The sequence below is a fragment of the Lates calcarifer genome, linkage group LG13, assembly GCF_001640805.2.
Source record: "Lates calcarifer isolate ASB-BC8 linkage group LG13, TLL_Latcal_v3, whole genome shotgun sequence".
Classification (NCBI taxonomy): Eukaryota; Metazoa; Chordata; class Actinopteri; family Centropomidae; genus Lates; species Lates calcarifer.
In genome coordinates this window covers 22,183,835-22,190,528 of record NC_066845.1, presented here as the reverse complement: position 1 = coordinate 22,190,528, position 6,694 = coordinate 22,183,835, and positions in this window count along the sequence as shown.

Genomic DNA, 6,694 nt, shown 5'->3' with positions numbered 1-6,694 from the left:
ATTACAGGTTTTATATTCGTTCCTTCTGTATTTCTTTTTAGAACAACAAGCTTGGCTGCAGCTTACCTCTGTCAGCTAAGGTGCATTGGCTGCACTTCCAGGTTTCCACTACTGCTGAGCCTCATTGTCTCTGGCCTGTGCTCCTACACCTGCTGTTGGGAAACTGAGCAGCATATCCATACAGGCAGTTGGTGGGTTCTGTATATCACTGAGGGTTGTACAGTAATGTGAGGAGCAAAGAGAGAGACAGGACTCCCTGTTTTCATACTAGATGAATAAACAAGGTATTCTGCAATGATCACACAAATGAATACAGAATAACCATTAAATTGTAAGACATTTCAGTAAATTTCAAAACTTGAAACAGAAAATGATTTTGAGAAATAAAAACAGACATTTTGAAATAAAGGCTGTGAGAAAATGTATATCATAGGAATCTTTATTCATATAATTGTAAATGTACAGATTCTTATTCATGTATTCATATTGTGCACTTTATAAAAAAAAAAAACATTATTTATACCTGAGGGACAGTTCCTGGGGAAGGCTTATTAAAAACACAAACAGGACACATAAGATAATACCAGACAGACAGTGGCCACAAGCACAGACAGAGCAGTAATGCTTTGGGTCTCTGTAAGCTGTTTTTATTAAAAGACAATTATTATGCAGTTTATTTCAGAGGCTGAAAGGTTGGCGTGATATCACATTAGAACAGGTCAGTGATCTCAGTGGGAAAATGAAAAATGGGCAAACATTTTAGAAATAAAATAGTAAACTGCACTTGCCTTGTAAACATGCCATGTTCTCTCAGAATATAATTTGAGCTGAAAGAGCTGAATATTAGATAGCGCCTTCATATTAATCAGCATGTTTATTTTAACTCTGAAGATGATTCTGAGATATCTTTTAAAAAAAACTTTTATATAACAATAAAATGTTTAGTGGCTCAAAGAGAAAATAAAGCTTGAAAACTGAGTGGAGACTGATCAACTGGTTCACACTGACATTTTTGCACATTTTGACTTGGAAATGTCCAGGACAGTTTTCATGCTCCTCACTATGTAGTGACTGGAATTAGAGGGTTTCATACTGAGACAGGCTATCTGCCAGTATAATGAATAAGTGTGTGTTCATGTGTCTGTTGCTGTGATTGATGTCACCATCAAATCACAGATTTTCTTTCAGCTTTACTAGGCCCATCAGACCTTTGCTAGATGATGATGTAGCTGTGTGTGATGTGCAGTTTAACACTCCAGGTTCACTTTGTCTCAACATCTTTTAATGCACTTTGTAATGTTGTTCACATTGTTATTATTCATTTATATCAATTCATTCCTGTCACTTCTTGAAAGGGAAGCTACTGCTAGCTGCTGCTACATAAAGGCAGTTTAAGCTAGCAGGAAGAATTTTCACACTCTGAATCTTGAGATTTCAAAGAGCCCTTTCAATAAATGACCTCAGTCCAGCTGAATATCAGTGAAAACACTCCTGCCTAATTTTAGATGCCAATAACACTGAATGTTTGTCAACAGGTATTAATGTATGCTGCCAGCTGCTGAGCAAACAAATGAACTCGCTAATTTGTCAAATGAAATTGTAAACAAAGCAAAAAGGTTGAATATTGCCGCGCAGAGATATAATACAATCTGTGCTGTCATTTCTTGATCAAAAGTGACTTAATTCCCATTTACTGTACACTGGTTTTCCAGCAACCTCAGACATAGTGAGCTTTATGTGTTTGTGTCCCAGTTCCCGCAGGGGAGCCCTGGAACATTTTCTGTTTATGGCTGCACTGTGATAACATTTTCCCCTCTGAATCACAGGCAGCTCTGTGTAGTGGTGCCACCTCTCCCCTGCTCACTAACAGGACACTCTCTGTCAGTTGGCTACACCACCAGGTCCCACACTAAAGGCCCTTTGAAATACCAGTTTGTTTATTCTAGCGTACTAAATGTGCAGTGTCCAGTGTGAGACACCTCAGATTCACTGGAGGGAAAGGCAGCATCTGCGTTGATGGCTTCACCTTTTTATTTTCAAAACTAAGCTCACCTCCTTTTTAGGCCTTTGGGAATTAGTTTAAAAAAATAAATTCACTGCATTGTTCTCTGCTCTTTTCAACATAAATTGACATGGTACTACCAAAATATCAAATTCTTCCGCACACACTTATCATACTTAACTACAAGTGTCATTATTATTTCTGCCCAGCTGTCAGGGTCCAAATGGTCTACACTCCAATTGTGGTCATAGTTTACTGTACTGCACTACAATATAGTGATAAAACACTGACCGTTATTGTCCACATTTATTATTTTGACATTTATTACTGTACAGAAGTTATGATTGTGAATATCTAAATCATCTAAAATATCTAAGCTTATGGGTGGCACGGTGCTACAGTGGTTAGCACTGTCGCCTCACAGCAAAAAGGTTCAGGGTTCACCCGGGGCTTTTCTGTTTGGAGTTTAAATGCTCTCATGTGTGGGTTCTCTCCGGGCTCTCCAGCTTCATCCCACAGTCCAAAGACGTGCAGGTCAGTTGATGACTCTAAATTGCCTGTAGGTGTGAATGTGAGTGTGAATGGTTGTTTGTCTATATATGTTGGCCCTGTGATGAACTGGCAATCTGTCCAGGGTGTACCCCACCTCTCACCTAATGACAGCTGGAATAGGCTCCAGCCCCCACAACCCTTACAGATAAGTGGTATAGATAGTGGATCTAAACTTACAGAATCCACTTTCTTTCCCACAATGTAAACATTTTCTGGTTCCAGCCTGCAGGCTGCAGGTGGAAGATCAAATCTCCAGGCTTCAAAACATCCTTTCAGCATTCAGTAAGTGACATCACAACAATGTGGTTATGTTTTCTTGAAGTTGTTCTAATTAATATTTTTCTTTTCTTCTGGTGTTGCTTGCAGTGACAAACCTACTTCAGTCTCATCATGGTTTCCAGCATCCAGCAGCTAAAGAGCCATATATTATTCTCAGGAGCTGATGGAAACTAACAGAGCTAAAAAGAGAGTGAATATTGGACTTGGTGTGAGACAAAGCTTCAGCTCTGATAATGAATTGTGATTCTTTAAAATAAAGGCAAAGTTATTGATTTAAAGAATGCTTAATAAATTATCTGTTCTGAGAATCTGTTCAGTCACAGCAGCAGTAAAAGTTATTAGTTAAATCCACTTGTTACATAGCTCAGCCTCTCTCTGTGGAGGGTCCGTCCATCAACACCTGCAGCACACCTGCTCATCTCAGACACACAATGGCAGGTTATTGCTAGTACTGCTAGCACTATGGCCAGTTATTGCTGTTCTGTGCCCCCTGCTGTCATCACTCCTATTAGACGTTGTGGAGGAATGTGCAGGCCACAGTGTCCCTCTGCCCCTCTGCCTGGGCAGCTGCCAGCTCAAGTCATGACTCCCTTTTGTATGTGGCTGCAGGACAGCCACACCTGCAGCCACCACATGCAGGACTAGTCCACTCTTTTATTAAAGTTTACTTGTCCCAGGACTTTAAGAGTTTGTGGAATTGTCTCATCCTGCTCATGAAAACCCATCCGACCAAACTCTTGTTAAAAGAAATGAGAATAATACTTTGAACAAATTCCTCACAATGAGTGTTTATTTTTGAGATTGGTCAGTCGCATTTGCTCATTTCCCATTTTTCTTCATTTCATTCAAAGTGTTCAAGCAATGGAAAAATATTGCTACAAATATATCCTCATATCAGTGAGAACATTTCTTAAACTGCTCTTACAAACTAGGAATACCAAAGGATTCTGATTGAAACATACTTGACATTTGTAACTATGATAATAACTAAAAATCCAGCCTTACAACAGAGCCTATCTCAACTGTGTATTGTGTGGCTTGCTTCATCAAGGATGACAGTCTTTTAAAACTGATCAGTCACACAGTGTCGGCAGAATGGGAGGGCCAACTAGGGAGAGTTTATGCATAATTCCTCTGTGGTTACCCCTGACCCTAATCTTTGAGTCACACCAAATAAATAGTGCAAATTAGCTTCATTTGTTGTGTAATTTAAAATATTTTACAGTTTTTGAAACTGTAAGTGCTGGCGCTGCAGTTGAGTTTGTAGTTCTTCCCACCAAGTGAGAAGTTGGAGGCTGATGTGAACAGTTTTTCTCATTCGTTTGCACATAATTCTGATGTCATGATGTGAATCCTGCATTAATGCAGCAAGTCCATTAGCAAGTTGAGAGGCAACATCTAGCTAAGACATGTGACAGGTCTGTAACAACAGCAGGGCAGTGAGGACTGAATGCTGCAAAGGTTTTTAGACAGCAGACAGCAGAGATTATTAGGAAAATGACTTTAGAGGGTTAGGGTTTATTTCCCATAGAAAATGTATGTGACTCAGTTAAAATACCTCCATGGCTTGGATGGGCTTGAAAGTCTCCTGGTTCAATCATCAGTTCATTTTTTGGTAAAGTCAGATATATAAGCTTATACATACATTTTTTGGGGGAGACATTAGAAAAGAAAGAAAGAAACATCCAATCCCTGAGCTTCAAATTCTGTCATGTTGAGTCATAGCTGCTGAAGCAGTGACCACTCCCAAAAAAGAGGTAATCACCCCTTTGGCCAGATTTGGACTTTGTGATGTCATATTAATGTATTTCTTCAGTGATGGGCATCCAAATGCACCACAGCTTACACTCATCAACGAAAGCTGGTGATCAATTCTGGCTGAGTGAAGTGTAGAAAATAAGTGTGTGTAGGGAAAACTGGGGTCCACAATGGGATGAGTGATGACTGCAGTGTACCAGGAGCATTTTAAGGACACTAAAATGAGGAATGCAGCAGATGTGTAACCTGTGGAGGCAGTGTCATGGCTCTGGTACAACCTTCACACACATACCATATACACACATATGTCATTTCACCGCTGATTCTCACTGAACATACAGTACATTTACCTACAGTAATTGCATGTTTGTTACAAATGAATGTACAAAACATATTAAGATGTTCTTGTTTTTTGTGCATTAACTGTATTCAGACAACCAGACTAGAAGAAGAAAGCACCTTGTGGTACAACAGCAGTACAGACAACATACTGATCATTTTGTTATTCTGTCCAGTAATAGTGGAACAATCACTTTCAGAGCATGAATGTACTCAGCAAATGTAATAGCAATCTGTCCATTAGACTGTGGAAAATAGAAAGAAACTGCTAATGAATATAAGAAATTGGCTGAAGAAAAGACACTCTTGAAACTGCAGTTACTTTATACTTGCAGTATTAATAGGACCTATTAGCTCAAGAGAAAGATGAAATTTATATGGCAATCTAAGTGTCATGAAAAATCAGTGTGTGAATTTAAAATCTAGTCTCAGAGCAGAGCCTTTCTTCTTGCAATCTACTGTCATTGTTTATTCAACATTTCTGTTTTTAGTGACCTTCTTAAACAAACCTCATTTCCCATGAGCCCTAGATCTTTTCAGGCTCATGTTCCATTCACACAATGCTGGCAGAGTCAGGAGACCAGGAAAAGCACCACTTATTACTACTCTGAAGAGTATTATTCCAAGGTTGTTAGCCCCAGTACTCACCATGTACACCACTAATCAGCCAAAACTAGCTTACTTTGCAGCAAGTTCATTACCTGACACCAGATACAAGCTCTTTGAAATGTATAGCTCTTTGAAAATGAGCTGAATATTCAATTTGTTTTCATTTTTGATTCTTGGCAACTCTTCAAAAAAATTGAAACTCCTTGAGCAAGATCAAACATACACTGGATTAGGCTTGCTGTGAGCCTTTAGAAATCAGGCTACATATGTATATATATTAAGTGCAGTTTAATATAACAGGTCCCAGAATTCTAGCAAATACTCGATGAGGAGCCAAAGATGTTGACCTGGGCTCCAAACTCCCCAGATCCCAATATGATTCAGTAACTGTGGGACCTGCCTAATATTGCATAGGTCCCCCTCATACTGGCAAAACAGATCTGACCTGTTGGGGCTTGGACATGGGATCTCTGAAGATCTCCTGTAGTGTCTGGCACTGGGACATTGGCAGCAAATCCTTTGGGTCCTGTGGGTTGGGGATGGGGCCTCCATGGATGGACTTGTTCTGGATTAGATACTGGGTCAGATTGGGATCTAGTGAGTTTGGAGGCCAGGTAAACGCCTTGGGCTCTTTGTCGTGTTCCCTGAGACATTTCTGAGCAGTTTTTGTGGTATGGTGGGAACATTATCCTGCTGGAGGAGGCCCCTGACACTGGGGAGTGTTGTTGCCATTGGGGGGTGTCAGCCCTTTTGCATTTCTACAAACTCATGATTTACTGTTCATGAGCCCTTATTTGAGTTCCTGTTGTGCCTTCTTAGTTCTATGTGGTTGACTCAGGCATTACAGCACCTCTTCCTGCATGCTGCACACACTTCCTGATTATCCTCTGGATTGCTATAAAAGTGTGATTCTGAGTTGTTCTGCTTTTTCTGATACCACAGTAGTCTTACAAAATGAGAGCAAACTGAAGAGAATTCTAGACACTAGCTGGTTTGCATTGGTAAGAAACACTGAAACTAGTTACCTTGTTTGTAAGAAAAAATAACTTAAAGGAAGGACTAATCTGGTTGGTGTCAGATATAAACATGAGAAAATAAACATGGACAAGAGTGATGAATCATGGAGAACTCGACCTCCATGTATTTGGAAATGTT